This window comes from Pleurodeles waltl, chromosome 10 (genome assembly GCF_031143425.1).
Source record: "Pleurodeles waltl isolate 20211129_DDA chromosome 10, aPleWal1.hap1.20221129, whole genome shotgun sequence".
In the NCBI taxonomy this organism is placed as follows: Eukaryota; Metazoa; Chordata; class Amphibia; order Caudata; family Salamandridae; genus Pleurodeles; species Pleurodeles waltl.
In genome coordinates, this window is record NC_090449.1 from 587,167,610 (window position 1) to 587,184,712 (window position 17,103).

Sequence of the window (17,103 nt, forward strand, 5' to 3'; positions counted from 1 at the left end):
ACTCCCATTCGATCTCTTGAGAACCGAAAATCTCTGGGTCAAAATAACCTGAAAGCAGAAATGTTCAGGTTGGACCATGAAACATCTACTAAGATACTCCAACCACTGTTGACATCGATTTGAGATTTAGAAAAAGTACAAGACCACTGGAACCAAGACGTCATTGTCAAGATTAGAAAGAAATTAGCATTAACCAACTCTAAAAACTGGTATGGAGTCACCCTTCTTTCAATCACAAGTAAAATCAAAGCAAAACTCATTGTACAGCACATCTGATACCATGGACAAGCAGTTAAGGGAAGAATAGGCTGGGTTCCACAAGGGCAGAGGTTATGTTGAGCAGATCCTTATTCTACGCAACACCATACAGCAGTGCACCAATTGGGAGAGACCATTATACATCAACTTCATTGATTTTGAGAAATCCTTTCACAGCATTAACCATGACAGCATCTGGCATATACCGAGAGACCATGGCATACCACAGCAAATAGTTCTCCTCATCAAGAGCTTTCATGATAATTTCAATCAGAAGGGTAAGTAATAGTGAGTATAACGTCCAAGTCAAGACTGTTGTGAAACTAGGATGCGTTATGTCAGTGTTGATCTTCAACCAAATCACTACTGGATGATGCGATGCACATGAGAAGACCAAGCCCCCAAGATTCTCACCAAGGTATCATCAATGGCAATATTAAACAAGCAATTACAATGCAATGGGTCTAGGGCTTGCTCGAGTTGGAGCTGTTAGCGTTGTAAAATTCCCAACTGTACTTTTCTTGCCACATTAATTGAAAATTAAAAGTAAAACAGTTGACATAAGCAAGCTGATTCAACATGACATGGCCACCATAAGGATGAGGGTGAAGGAGACACACAAAAGGAAAAAAAAGTTTGCTTGCAGTCAAACTTGCAATTATCAATGTAACAGGGTCGATGGCCAAGGCGGTAACAAAACTGCTCCAAGGAGGTATAAACGTAAAGCATTTACCAATGGTAACAAGGGATTTTTGAAAGGCAAGTCCATGCACATGTGAAAGTGATGGGCATGCGGTGGGCATGGTTAAAAGCCCACAAATAGATCACAACAGGCCAGAGCGCTTGTGCGCTCGCCTAAATACAACTAGACTCAACCCTGCGGACACTTGCCACATCCTTGACTGATCTTTCATTAGTCCTTCTCCTGACTCACTCAAGCTAGCACTCGGAGCTCTAGCCATGCTCCACTTGCTCCACCACCTCCCATTTTCTACCATAACTGCATACTGCAACTGAATATTGGTTGTGCTGGGGTAGACTTTTTAGGAGCCTTTCCTCAAATCTTTAGGGGGGGCTGGGGCTTCTGATGTGGACTACACGTACAACCTGAAAATTCACTCCCTTGACTTTTTCAGTCTGCCATACCTCATATAGTTCTTTCCTTGATTAACTTTCACTCCATTACCCACTTCACTCAAACATGGATGTACATCATTTACATATGTCTTTTTAAGGACCCAACTCAGCAACAGTTTGACGTGTGCCTTCCCCACAACAAGAAATATGCCATCCAGTAGTCGATTGAGGAGTATTATGACAACACCATAATCTTTCAGACACCACCTCCTGTACATTCAGTCCTGGCTTGAGAGTCAACCGGATGGTTGCTTTTAGCATGCGGTTGACTCCTTCCACAACGCCATTACCTTTAGGGCTGTATATAACAGCCGATAGATGCTTAAAGCCTAAGGAGGAAAGGAAGTGGTCTATTTGATAAGATATAAACTGCACTCCATTATTCTTTGCCAAGAACGTTGGATCTCATTCACAATAAAATAAATATCGTAAAAACTCAATAACATTACTAGTGGTCAGTTCTTTTCAAACATGTATATGAAGCCCACTGTGACTGATGGTCATCAACCACCAGAGCATACCAAGGTTCACTCTCAAACAGTACAGAGGTCCCACAAAGTCCAGGCTTAGTTTCTTACATTGGGATTCAGAATGTCCTCTGGATACATAAGGCATTGTATGTGTGAAGTGATTTAAATGCCTTATTACATTCAGTACAACCTGCCATAACATCTCCACCTCTGCATTAATCCTGGGTGATAAACAGTATGACTAGGACCACTGGAATTATGAGATTGTGTGGAGATTTTCGCATAATTATACTTTCTGCCACATTATCCATCTTTTCCCACATAATCTGCAAATCTTATTAAAAAAATTGCTTCTAGCTCAAACAGTCCAAAAGTTAATAAAAACGGAGCGGCACGCATTACTGTGCAGTGCAAGGCCCTTTACAAAGGTTGACTAGTTACATTTATTTGCTTATTGCTATATTTGGGTGTTACATTGGTACCAATGAGGAGCACCCAATGCCCAGACACTGTTAACAAGTTTAAAAATTAAAAAATAATAAACTAATGCTATCACCAAAATTACCGCACTATGCCACATAATTTTTCTTTTCCTGTTGCATAATTATTCAACCCTGCCACATAACTTGGTCCTCCCTTCTCGCATAATATCAATGGCCTTGAACATGTCCTAAGCCTCTTCTTGGGCCCGTAGGACCCCACATGCCCTTCATGAGCAAACCTGATTAAATGTGTTCTCAGTTCTGCTGGGAAAATAAACATGTTGCCCTGGAGAAACAGCACCTTCCGCACTCAATTCATTCTTTACTTTCTAATATGCCTTTATTTCATTAGCCACACAATCCTCTCTGGGCCAACCGTGACTGATACATTTCTTGAGTAGCGTATTACACTTAACACTTACACAACATTGTTCCCATTCTTGCTGAGTAATTACATTTTCAATAGACAAACACACCATCAATAGTCCAGTCACAAACTCCACCTCTACAAAGACCATCCAAAATGATATCTAATGGACATCTTGAAAGAAAACAAACACCATATGTTAGGATTGTAAATTAGGATCCAGAGACACAAAACGTGACTTGGGTACTTATTTCCATTTGGAAATTCCTTCTAAAGTGTAATCAGTTTACTCTAATGTTATCCTATGGGAGAGGTAGGCCTGGCAGTAGTGAAAAATAAATTTAAGAGTTTTTCACTACCAGGACATGTAAAACTTAAAAGCGTGTGTCTTACCTTTTTACATGCATTGCACCCTAACCTTTGGGCTTTTCAGGGCCTTCCATATGGGTGGCGTATGTACTAAAAATGATGGTTTGGACCTAGCAAAAGGTTTATTTTGCTAGCTCAAAATTGAAGTTTAAACTGCACACACAGACTGCAATGGCAGGCCTGAGATACGTTTAAAGGTCTAGTTAAGGGGGTGGCACAATCAGTGCTTCGGGTCCACTAGCAGCATTTAAATTACAGGTCCTGAGTCCATATAGTACTTCTTTATTTGGGACTTTGAAGTAAATCAAATATGCTGATTGGGGATAAGCCATTGTTATTATGTTTGTGCACTTTACCCCTGCTAACTAGTGCTAGAGTCCTAAGGCCAGCAAAAACGAAATCAGCACAAAACAAAATGGAGGAGGAAGGCAAAAGTTGGGGGAAGACCACTTTAAGGCTGACTGGTAACACTGATCTTTCAATGTCTTTTGCAATTTCCACTGTTTCCCAAAGTGTAGGAATTAATGCAGCAAAATAGCCTTTATGTTCTACTGTCATAAGAATTAATCACCAACAAACCCTTTATGTACTTATCCAGTGTTCCCTACAACTCACAAGTAGAGTTTAAAACTCAATACTGCAGGAAAATTGTCATGTTGGAGTTGACCTTCTGTAAAGACCCTTGTAGTTCTTCAATTAGAACTGGATCATCTTCAAAGTGATTCTACAGCGTTTTTATGACTTCCACAAACGCATACAATATGAGTGGAGTGGGTGATGTCACCTCTGATAAGTGATTCAAAATGATTTGACCCTCTGTGCCCAGGCATTTATACGACATTGCATTTTTTCCTTATTGGATCAAATATTGCACAATGAATAGCTACTGTGTGGCTGTCAAAGGTTTGGTACCAATGCTTCCAATGCACTCCAAGCATTCCTGGTTCAGGCAATTCAATGTATTTATTTCATGATTTGGAACTCCATAGAGGTCCACATACACAAGAGATTCATAAAGTACAATACATGAAATAGGGATAAAATCCACAATAGAATATTAAAGATGAGCTATCTGTACAATTCAATACTTCCAAATCGCTGCCCAATAATGTATTACAAAGTCATTCCCATTTAGTGTTTGGACATATAGTGTACCAATCCTTTAAAAAAAAAAAAACCTTCTATACAGTGCATTCCAATCTCAACCACTCATGCTTGTTTCTGAGTGCAATTTCTATACAGTGCCTTGTGATGTGTAAAAAGATAGTTCATTAGGAAAATACATTCTTATAAAATCAATGATAAAATCAATATAGTTTTAAAAATGACTTAGAAAATGTGAAAGTCCTAAAACAGAATATTTCATTCGATGGATTATACATCGATTCTAAAACCTCTCCTGCTGAGTGAATGTTGCAATTCAGATAAAACGGTTTCAGCCATTTTTTCCTCAATGTAACTAAATAGGGACAAACGAATAGAACATGCTTAAAATCCTGCACCCCCAACTGACAGAAATCACAGATTTTTGAAGATCCATCCCAATTGAAGGTTACATCTTTGAGTGGCAGCCTATCTATTCTCAACACAATATAGAAGCGCCTCACCCTATGTGGTAAGTTCCAAGATAAGTATGGTTGAGAATGTTTAAAGATCACTGATTTAGTTAAGGCCACAAGTCTCCTCTTTTGGCGACAGAACTCTATGTCCAGTGAGAAACCTTTACGCATTATAACCTCTTTTAGGCTCTTTTTAAATAAAAGGGGCGGTAGGGATAAAGTAAGGTCAGAGTCGAACTCAAGCATTTGCAAAGCAAGGTTATAATTTCTGGAGATCTGATTTTTCTCTTAGCGTGCCAAAAATGTATTTATATCTTGGAGTAGATTCTGCACTGTGTACTAGGCAATAAGCCCTCCGGACTACCGCCGCTAGGCCTTGTACATAGGCACTCTTAATACCAAACTCAAGCCTTAAGGCTGCCACAGATGCTAAGTTATTAAAGGAAACCAAGCATCTTAAAATATGCCCTTCTAACTTATTTAAAAACTCCCATTTGGAAATCTCTATCCATTCCATGGTGTACAAGAGAGTGGCCGGGATCTTCGCTCGATAAACTGTCAGTTAATGAGTAAAATGCCGCCGGCCAGCTGCATTATAAAAGGCCATTAAACCTTGTGCCTGAGAGAGAGCCTTACTGACATTATTGTGAATATGATCTTGGTCGCTGAGTAAACAGGATAAGATTTTTCCGAAGAAGCAATACGTTTTTACCCGCTCCAGCTAATGTTGACCCAGGGACCAAGAGAACTTAATTTTTTACATGATTTTCCCCTAAAAAGCATACCACTTGAGACTTTAATGCATACATTTTTAAGTGATGCTGCTCAGTGTAATAATTTAGAGCAGCCAAGTGCCTATTTAGACCTTTCGGGTGAGATCAATCACCACTATATCATAAGCATTTAAAAAGGCAGGAGATCGGACGCCCTCCGATTTTGGGTGCAAAGCCTTCAGTGTTCCCTAAAGCGATAGGCAGATCATGGACATATAGTGAAAAAAGCAGCAGCGGCAACAGACAACCCTGCTTCAATCCATTTTTAGTGGGGAAATCTGAAGGCAGACCCTGCTCTTCGCCTAAAAGAAGTGGAAGAGTGGAAGGCTATGACCAAACTAACAAATTTGCTGGGACGCCCAAGTTAAATCATTTCTTCCATAGGTTATTTCGATCTACCCTGTCAAAAGCTGTTGAAAAGTCTATTAATGCAGCATATACCACTCCACCCGTGATCTGCCCATATTTTTCATTTAAAATTTGCATCAACAGGATGTTATCTAAGGTATTGTGTTCCTTCCTAAAACCGGTTTGTTCCAAGGGAACAATCGAGTTTTCCTCAACCCGGGACGTTAAGTGCGCAAGTATACTTTTAGCAAAAATCTTGGCGGCTGCATCCAACAGAACTATTTGATGATAATTTATAGGTAAAGATCTATTGCCCTTTTTATACAGGGGAACTATGACACTCCCAGTCCAAGACTATACCTTTTAAGTAGCTGAAATAAAATACGGGGTAGAGGATCCTTGCCCAAAGCAGGGGATCTTGTTTAATTATTGCCATAGGGACCTCATCAGGGCCCATTGCTCCTGAAGCCTGCATTAACCTTATAAACCCCTCAATCTCAATCACTGAAGGGGGGCCGTAACTATCAGATTCAGCCTTATTACCTATAATAAGGTCCATTTCACATGACTCAGTGTCCCTGTTTTCCGCATACAGGGAGAGTATGTACTCCCTCCATTCTGCCTTGGCTATCGGTGGGGCAAGAGAGGATTTACGAGACCCGCAACCTTCAGAAAAGATTGTCCACAATTTGCAGGCATTTTTAGTCGCAGCAGCTTCCCTCAGGGCTACCCACCTCTGTTCGGCCTCCTAACTTCCTTATGCCTATCTTCATTCGCACTCTTCTTCTCTTTAATAGGGAAATTCTTCTACTCCTATCCTTTGACTTCCACACATACTGTAGCTTAACCAATGTATTGAATTCCCTATTCAATATTAACCCCATCGCAGCCAAGGATGTAACAGTTACGTCCTTGGCTGCGGCGCTGAGGCGCCAAGGCACGGGTCGTTCATCTGGGGGGCCAAGTTTATTTTAGGTCATTTCTGCTCCCCTTGGAGGCAGATCGGCCTATTTCTATTAGGCTGATCTTCCCCCAGGGCAGAAACCACTTAGGTACCAGGGACTGGTGTGTGTATGTATGTGTGTGTTTTGTTTAGGGGGCAGCCCCTTGGGCAAGGGTCGCTCACCATGGGGGCACATTACTGTTGGCCATATCTGTCCCCATCTGCCCCCAAGGGGGGCAGAAAACCCACCAGGGAAGATATGTTTTTCAAAATAAGAGGGTGGGGTATGGCCATACCCCCACCCCAAATAAATGGGGCCAAAGCTGACCAACCTGTATGGGCATGGTTATGCCCACACTACAACTGAAGGGGGTAACAGTGTTTCAGCTCTCCCCCCGCACACCAAAACATCTTATCCCAGGCAAGCAAGAGGACATTTGATTATTTTGGTTTTACATTTGGGCCATGACAGCCTGGCTAACTCAAAATCGTCCAGCTTGGAATGGTGAGGGCTGAACTTTTTGGAATTTGGGACGCTGCCATTTAGAAAAATCCACAAGACCTAGACACATCTGAAAACTAAACATCTGGGTGAGTCCAGGGTGGTGTGCTTCACATGCACCCCACACCCTTTTTCTTACCCACAATGCCCTGCAAACCTCTTACTTTGCTGGAAATCACACATTTTTGTGATGAAACCTTCTAGAAGCTGCAGGAATCCACACAATTCCTACCAACTAGCATTGTCTCGCCTATACCAATAAAAATGCTGCCCACTTGTCAGCCTAAAAATGTGTTTTTTATTTTTTTCCAAAACTTCCCTTTGGACCTGCTTTGGTTCCCCCTTGATTTCGACATGTTTTTGGCTCTTCCCTGTCACTGACACTTGACCCACCTACACAACTGGGGTATCATTTTTACCGGGAGAATGAAGGGAACGTTGGGTGGTAGTAAATTTGTCCCAGTGAGGTGATCCCACACAGAAATGTGGGAAAATTTGATTTTTCAGCTAAATTTGAGGTTTGCTGAGGATTCAGGGTAAGAAAACACTGTGGGGTCCACGCAAGTCACACCTCCTGGGATTCCCTCAGGTGTCTAGTTTTCAGAATTGTCTGGGTTTGGTAGGTTTCCCTGTATGGAACTCCTCTCAGATTCCAGAACTTTTTGTCACCGAAATGTGAGGAAAAAGTGTTTTTTGGGCCAAACTGAGGTTTGCAAAGGATTATGGGTAACAGAACCTGGTGATAGCACCACATGTCACCCCATCTTGGATTCCCCTAGGTGTCTAGTTTTAAAAAATGCACAGGTTTGATAGGTTTCCTTAGGTGCCGGGTAAGCTAGAGGCCAAAATCCACAGCTAGGCACTTTCCAAAAACACCTGTTTTCTTTGGGAAAATGGGATGTGTTCACATTGTGTTTTGGGGCATTTCCTGTCGCGGGCGCTAGGCCTACCCACACGAGTGAGGTACTATTTTTATCGGGAGACTTGGGAGAATGCTAGGTGGAAGGAAATTTGTGGCTCCTTTCAGATTCTAAAACTTTCTGTCACCAAAATGTAAGGAAAAAGTATTTTTTGGCCAAATTTTTAAGTTTGCAAAGGATTCAGGGTAACATAATCTAGTGAGAGCCCCAGAAGTCACCCCATCCTGGATACTGCTAGGTGTCTAGTTTTCAAAAATGCACAGGTTTGGTAGGTTTCCCTAGGTGCTGGCTGAGCTAGTGGCCAAAATCTACAGCTAGGGACTTAAAAATCTGACACGTTTTTTGCAATGTAAAAATGTGATGTGTCCATGTTGCGTTTCCTGTCGCGAGCATTAGGCCTACCCATGCAAACGAGGTACCATTTTTATTGGGAGACTTGGAGGAACACAGAATAGCAAAACAAGTATAATTGCCCCTTGTCTTTCTCTACATTTCTTCCTTCCAAACGTAAGACAGTGTGTAAATAAATACATCAATTTGAGAAATGCTCTGTAATTCACATGCTGGTATGGGCACTCCGGAATTCAGAGATGTGCAAATAACCACTGCTCCTCAACACCTTATCTTTTGCCCATTTTGGAAATACAAAGGTTTTCTTCATACCTATTTTTCACTCTTTATATTTCAGCAAATTAATTGCTCTATACCCCGTATAGAATGAAAACCTATTGCAAGGTGCAGCTCATTTATTGGCTCTGGGTATCTAGGGTTCTTGATGAACCTACAAGCCCTATATATCCCGCAACTAGAAGAGTCCAGCAGACGTAATGGTATATTGCCTTCAAAAAGCTGACATCACAGGAAAAAGTTAGAGTAAAACGTGAAGAAAAATGGCTGTTTTTCACCTCAATTTCAATTTTTTATTTTTTATTTCAGCTGTTATTTTCTGTAAGAAAACCTTGTAGGATCTACACAAATTACCCCTTCCTGTATTCAGAATTTTGTCTACTTTTCAGAAATGTTTAGCTTTCTGGGATCCAGCATTGGTTTCACACCCATTTCTGCCACTAACTGGAAGGAGGCTGACAAAAAGCACACAAAAAAGGTAAAAAGGGGTATGTCCCAGTAAAATGCCAAAATTCTGTTTAAAAATGGGGTTTTCTGATTCAAGTCTGCCTATTCCTGAAAGCTGGGAAGATGGTAATTTAAGCACCGCAAATCCTTTGTTGATGCCATTTTCAGGGGGAAAAAAAACACAAGCCTTCTTCTGCAGCCCTTCCCCCCCCCATTTTTTAGAAATAAAACCAAACTTTTCGCAGTATTTTGGATAATTTCTTGGTCTACTTCAGGGGAACCCACAAAGTCTGGGTACCTCTAGAATCCCTAGGACGTTGGGAAAAAAAAGGACGCAAATTTGGCATGGGTAGCTTATGTGGACAAAAGTTATGAGGGCCTAAGCGCGAACAGCCCCAAACAGCCAAAAAAAGGCTTGGCACCTGAGGGGGAAAAGGCCTGGCAGCGAAGGGGTTAAAACAGATAGCCTTAATTTATTTTGTGGTGGCTTAATACACTTTGGCTGACCGCTTTGAATTATATTTCTCATAAATACAGTAAAGCAGTTAAGTGTGTCCCCATTCCAGTCATCAATATCTATCATGGTCACTTCAAACAATTCTTTCACAGATAACATTATTGAAGGTGACCAATGGATTCTAACTGTTTTCCCGTTAAAGTTGATATCCCGGCCCTTAAAATTCCATGTCTCTATTTAGGACAAATTAAGTTTTATCATGAGACTTGCGGCCATATGTATGAACACATTTTCCCATAGACACAGAATGGGTAAAACCCTTTGCTACATCTGGCCCTAAGTATCTTATGGTCACTGAATGCGGTATCACCAACTATCATGTCCTTCACCGATAGGCAATAGCATAAGAAGCCAAAAAATTGTCAATAATGGAACTACTCTGTAGAGATTTATGTGTAAAAGCTGCAGGGGGAGTCCAAGTGAATTGCCCATTTAAGATTATGTAGCAGAGTTCCCTCAGACCTTTTAATTGAATGCAACCCCTTTTTTCCATCCAAATTCTTCGAGGGAATAAAATGGGAGGAATATTGAAAACAGATTCCCTCTCTATGTCACAAAATATGGATAGAGATGGACTTAAACTGTAAAATTTCTAATCTACCATTATCAATACCTTGTATATGCTTTCATGTGGATTTGAACAGATGAAAGAAATGCAATTGAACATGTGTAATAACATTTTATCATGGTCCTTATCAAGGGGAATATAGGCATTTATTATTAACATAGGCGTTCTCCTACCATCCTCCATAGTTGGATAGACTCACTACCTGGTAAAGGTTTAGTGGGACTGGAAAGCTTTCATACGCCTATTTGTGATTACTACTTAAAAGCATTGCAATTCCCCCTTTTGCATGCCCTTTCTTAGAGAGCTGTGCCTTTTGACATAGTACCGTGTACCCAGAACAAGAGAAATCAGTTAAACTTGAGGTCCCTTGAATGCAGATTAGATCAGCCTGTCGAGAACGAATATGATAAAATATTCTAGTTTGGTTCCCTATTCCTGCAGCATTCCAAGAGACTACATGGAAGTTAGGGTTAATGGCCTGGTTGCAGTGCCTTACCCTTTGCCCGAGTACTAGTTAAAGCCCCCGTCAGCCAACTCCAATTGTCCTGTTTAAAACCTAACTGTTGAGAAGGGACATCTTCCACAAACTTCACCACTCTTTCTCCATGGAAGAGAGAAACCTTAACATTTTCCAGAGGAGAAGAAGTTGGATCACGCACGAGGTGGGAGCTACTTCCGTTCAAATACTGTGCAAAGGGGGGCTGCTGCCTATTAAAAGTGGGGTCTTTTGCCCATACCGGGACCACTCATCTATGCCTCTATGTTGTAATTGCTCACAGTTGACTAAAATCAATTTTGCAAAGGTTTTAGGATAAAATCAGACTTTTGTCTTTACTGCTCCTAAACCTTGTACTAGATACACACAGGAGATATCACTGCTTTCAATTAATTTTAACTCATCTATATCTGTAAAACAGGAGATTAAAAGTTAGCGATGCACAATTAAATAGGATCAAATAATACAGAAAACTCTAGACATGCAATAGTCTCAGTATACCATAAGTAATCCTCCTCCTTACACAACTTAAATGATCAGATATAGAGTTTGGTAACACTGAATTAGATTTCACATTGCAGAATGAATCAGCGCATGGATTTAGGGAACACAAAACCCTCTTTACAACAACAAGGGGCTTATCCTGGTATGGAGCCCACAAGGGGACCTGATCATATTCTTCCCTAAAAGGGGAAGTGCCTGTAGTTCCCAAGTCTTCTAACCTGTCCTTTCTTGGGTCCGGTTTGTGTTCATATCTGGTAGAGGAATTTCCTGCAGATCCCAAGTCCTCGAACTTGACTTTTCTTGGGTTCCTTTCAGAGATTCACCATTTTCCCCCCACTTTTTTTTCCTTTCCCATTGTCCTCTCTTTGTCTACCTCAGTGGCCAGATTCCCATTATTCATTGCAATCAAATGATCACATTGTACATTAGAGAGCGGTCGCAATATGGGAAAGGGGACACCATGGAGTTCTGTTCTTTTTTCGGGATGACAGGATCTGGAGTACTAGGAATGAGGGGACTTGAAAAGAGATTTTCCAGAGAATAATCAACACTATCCTGGTAGAGGATTTCCTTGAAGTTCGGAGATTTAAGGAGCACTTGGGGTTTGCCAGCCTGGGTTCCCTAGTCTGTGCGGTAAGGTTGTTTAAATGAGTTTGCATTTGAGCATGTATTATGGGTAAACAAAGATAACCTGGAACCACGGCACCACAATTTTTTTTTATCATCTTCCTTTGTGGCCATCAAGACTTTCTCATCCAGAACGGACCCGTCCTCCTTTTGGTCCATCAAGACTTAATATAACCAGGAGTATGTCTTGGGTATGATCAAAGTTATTTGTTTATTTTTCTAATAGCGCCAAAATAGACGATAAAATTCTCTCATGGCATTTATTGGACTCTGAAATTACTATATATTGGTCCGGAGGGTCACTGGGGAAGTTCTCAGGGGTCAAGGATGACAGAAGTGGAGAGAATGCTTGATGAGAAAGAGTACTAAAGAGCCTTAGACCGGGGGATTTATTTCTACCATCCAAAGGTGTGGTCTCACAACAGTCAGAAAGACTCCTGCCACCTTTAGCACCATTCACCTCAGTATCGGGAAGGGTAAAATTCCATGTTCCAGGAATGCATATCACATTGGTTGAGGGAGAAATGTTGTACACAGAGTCCCCGAAAAAAGAAAGGCTTTCTAGCCAAAGAGTTTAAAATTCACATCCTTTTTAATTGTGTCCGAGATTCCAGCAGTTGAACCAGCTTCCTCCTTGGAGACCGGTTCATCAGGTGACTCCTTTTGGAAAAAGAGGAAGAATGGAGTTTGAGCTTTCTGTTTTCAAATGAGGGATACCCTTATTTCTAAGGGGATTAGACTTAGTCTTTTTGCATGCCCGGTTAAGAAAAGCTCTACCCATTCAGAGGCGTTTGGCCATCATGCTAAAAAATTTGAGTCTTCCTCGACCGAGACCCTGATAGATTGAACGCCTTGAAGGATTAGCCAACAAACTGATATAAAAAGTACTGAGCGTTTTAAATCTTTTCCAGGGAAACAAATGCTCCAAGCACCAGGCAAAGGGGACTTTTAGAAGAGGTCTGAAGAGGGCAGCCCCCCTGAGAAGAACAGGCCACACTGGCCTAATGCCAGCTGCTTCCATTCCACCTCATGGACCCACAGGTCTGAGCTTTACCTTCTCAAAGCCTATTTAAGTTCTTGAAGACTTCTTGTCGGGCTTGTCCAGCCCTTTAATTGCAAACTGTCCAAAATAAAAGTCTCTACGCTATAAAGCATATGGAGCAGAAATTACAGAGGGAGCGGGAGGGTTAGGCCGCAGATAAATTACTTAATTGCTGATTTGGTGAGGGCGGGCCAGGAAGGCCGCCTCACCATGCTCCACTGTTGCTTTATCACTTTGAGCCATTTATTCACTGCTGCCACCGCACCCTGTGCCTTTGCTGCTGTTGCTAGCCCCTCCTGAGGAGGAGGGGGTTGCAACATACCGATCTTCACAGGAGTCTCCACTGGCATGGGGCGCGAGGCAGCAAGGTGGCATGTCAGCACCAGCGGGTCTCCTCCGGGGCTCCTCTGCTACGTACAGGCAATTACTGGGCCCCCCAATGGCCCACAGAAGGTGCAAGCCCAAATGCTGCGTCGCAATATGTGGTAAGATTCTTCTGCTCCCCTTCTGCTGTGCAGAGCACACAGAGAAACAATGAACTTGGAATATTATATTTACATTCTTCATTTTATGATAATATGTCTAAAACTTGTTAGTGTACCACTGAGATCTACCAAGGACACCATGTCGTAGTTTACAGCAACTCTTGAATGTAATCTACTACAGTTTGCCTACATCTTGAACGCTTTCTGTAGTCTTTAGAAGGGAGATGCTTAAAGGAGAGACAGAGAAACTGTAGACTGCTGAAAATCGGGCAAAGGAAGTTTTAAAATTACAAGCCATTCATCACTTAAGAAATTGTAGAGGAAAACCTTTAACAAGGAAGGTGGTGTGACAAACAATGGAAAGAAAAAAACAGTGCCTGTTGTCAAATCTTGAGCCAGAATCATCCTCCAATCATGGAGGTGCAAACATGCTATCATCTAATCCTTCTTGTCCTTTCAGCCAATAGTAAAGAGTCGCCTACATTAGTAGTTTCCTTGTTGTGAGCATATAGCTAACGTGCAGAGAAAGCTCAGAGGTGACCCAGTCAAAGTATCTGTGCTGCCTCATTACGCAAGTACGGTGACGAAATTGCAATAAAATTAATTCAGGGATTCCATATGCGCCACTCACCTGAAAATGAGAGCGCCTCTCTAATGAAATCCAAATTAATAACTACGCCTCCTAAAATCAATATTATATCTTGGAATGTAGCAGGAATCAAGTCAAAGTTGGATGACACGGAATGGGTAAGCCTTGTTAATAAACAAGATATCTGTCTTTTTCAAGAAACATGGACTGCAGAACAGTTATCCATACAAGGCTTTGCAACCTATTTTTCTGCTGCCCAACCTGCCTCCGGTGGCTTTGGAAGACAGATAGGAGGGTTAATGATTTTATTGAACAACAAGCTAGAATGTGACCACTCTATGATAAAGTTTAATTCCTATGATCTGCTGGGTGTGCAACTCACATTCCGACCTGGATTCAGGTTGATAGTTCTGAATACCTATGCAAGATCCGTTCCCCGTGGGTCAGAATCAACTGTTCTCACCCAGCTGACGGACTACATAGAGCTTCTGGACCCTTCAGATCTTCTGATTATAGCAGGCGATTTTAACTGTTCCTTTGTGTTGGACAACACCATCAGCAATCTGACTACTGAAGAGGACGAACATTGGGGTATTCCCCAATCTAAGGAAATGGCTTTTTCTCCCGTTTCCTGTGTTGCATCTCAGTTGTCTACCCTTTGCCTGAAATATGGCCTGAGAGAATGTAACGGCCGCACTAAATCTGATTCAGAGCGAGCCATCACTTTCAAGAGAGGGCTTTCCTTTAGTACTATTGATTATATTCTGGTGGACATTAGGCTATGGTCAAGTTCACTGGACATGGAAATTTTACCTCGCTTGGATAGCGATCATAATCCTCTGTGCCTTGTACTGACCAACCATGCATTTTTAAGAGTCCAGCACACAACGATCACTAATGTCCCACTCCCTTACCTGAACCATAGACGTTCTCGGGTCTGTTGGCCAAAGGTTGAATCCAATCCGTACTTGATTGGGGAAATATATTCATCATTTTTAAAACTCTTCGTAGATTATGAGGAACAAGAAGCCTCTGACATTCCCATTATGGCTATCCACATTAAATTGGTGGATTCCCTACAGGGTATCTTTTATAGGGAAATCCCTTCCAAACCGAGACCTGCTGATACCCCCCGTAGGGATTGGTATAATCAGGATTGTGTGCGAGCAAGATCTAATTTAAACGAGGCTGTAAAAAACTCTACCCAAGTGGCTATTAAAGAGGCCCGACGTAGGTATGCTAATGCCCTGAAACAAGCAAAAAAAGACTGGGATAATGAGATATGGCAGAAGCTGCTTGCAGCAGTCAAATACAAAGATGATTGTTCCTTTTGGCGGCTGTTGACCTCTAGTTCGAAAAGGGGTAATGATGACATTGGTATGTACATACAGCCCGAAAGATGGGTGTCCTATTTTTCTGGAATATACGCTCTGCCTGCACCGCAAGCTCCGGAGGATCCTGGATACAATGAGTATTGGGCTGTTAACATGACTTCGACTGAGAGCATTGTTTTTACCTTAGCCGAAACAACAGCTGCAATCAATTCTTTGAGGCCAGCTAAAGCCCCTGGTCCAGATAAGATCCCAGGGGACCTGTTTAAATCAGAACCAAAGATATGGGCATGGTACATCAATTTATTGTCTAATGCCATAGCAGCTGGTAGCCCTATTCCAGATTCTTGGCGTGGCGCAGAAATAATACCAATCTATAAAAAGGGTGATGTAGGTTCACCTGTAAACTACCGACCAATCAGCCTTATTGATATCCTTCAGAAGACGTTTGCTAAGCAAGTCTTAGATAGGCTTACCGATTGGATCCAAGACAACCAAATTTTATCCCCCTTACAGGCCGGTTTTCGGCCTAAAACTAATACCATGGACCAAGTCTTCAGACTGTCATTACTATTTTGGAAGTATGTTACCTTATCCAAGCAAAAACTTTATGTTGCCTTTGTAGATCTGAGATCTGCATTCGATCTTGTCCCAAGAGAGAAACTATGGGGAGTATTAAACAAAATCGGTATCCCAGGAAATTTAGTGCATTTAATTCAAAGATTACATGAAAAAACATTTGCACAAGTCAGATGGGGTAATCAGGGGGAACTCACCGACAAAATAGATATTAGGAGAGGAGTGCGTCAGGGCTGTGTTCTTGCCCCAACGCTATTTACATTGTTTATCAATGAGGTGGTGCAAGTCGTTACCAACTGCCAAAATGATGCTCCATCCTTGAATAACCACAAAATTCCAATTTTGCTATTTGCTGATGATTCCCTCCTGATCTCCAGAACTCCTATGGGTCTCCAGGTACTTGTGGATAAGTTTAGTTCGTTTTGTGTTGATTATGGACTTGAACTCAACCATAGCAAAACTAAACTTATGACCCTGGGCTGTGGCCCCACTAAGAGATACTCAATTTTCTATAATGGAACCCCCCTAGGTATGGTAAACTCCATAGATTATTTGGGGGTGAGAATTAGCAACAACCTGCATTGGGGGCCCCAAATCGATAAAAGCTTAGCTCTTCTGGCACAGAGATCTGGGGCCATTTTACGCTTCCACAAGTCTACCTCTGAGAGAGTGATTACTCCAACTATTAAAATTTACTGAGCAAAGGCACAGAGCACTGCGGTCTATGGGGCAGAAATTTGGGGGTCCTCGAACACTGGCAAGCTAGCAGTGGGGGAAAACAACTTTGTACGGTCAACCTTGGCCTGTCCTCGCAGTACCCCACTGCTGCCAATGTTCTGGGACCTTGGCCTTCCACGCATCTCAGATGTAATTGCCCTACGACCATTGCTTTTCTGGGTCCGTGTATGGACCACCCCTGAGCTATCCACATACAAGGAGTCTACTCAAGACATTCTAGATAGACCAAATGTCCTTACCATTTCCTGGTTTAACCACATCTCAAAATGGTTTCATAGATTGGGTCTTAGTGAGTTTTGGAGTCATCCAGAAAGTATAAGGAAGGATCAGAAGAATCATCTGAAAACTGTTTACTGGATACATGTCAGGGAAAACTACCTGCTGTGCTCAACACACGGTAGATTGACGTCACAATTCTTTGATTT

The 17,103-nt window shown here is 41.9% G+C and overlaps 1 protein-coding gene across 1 annotated transcript in view; it reads right to left on the reverse strand.

Moving 5' to 3' along the window:
- The window catches only part of SELENON (selenoprotein N), a 37,470-nt gene that overhangs the window by 15,246 nt on the left and 5,121 nt on the right, over positions 1-17,103 (reverse strand). The window lies entirely within an intron of this gene.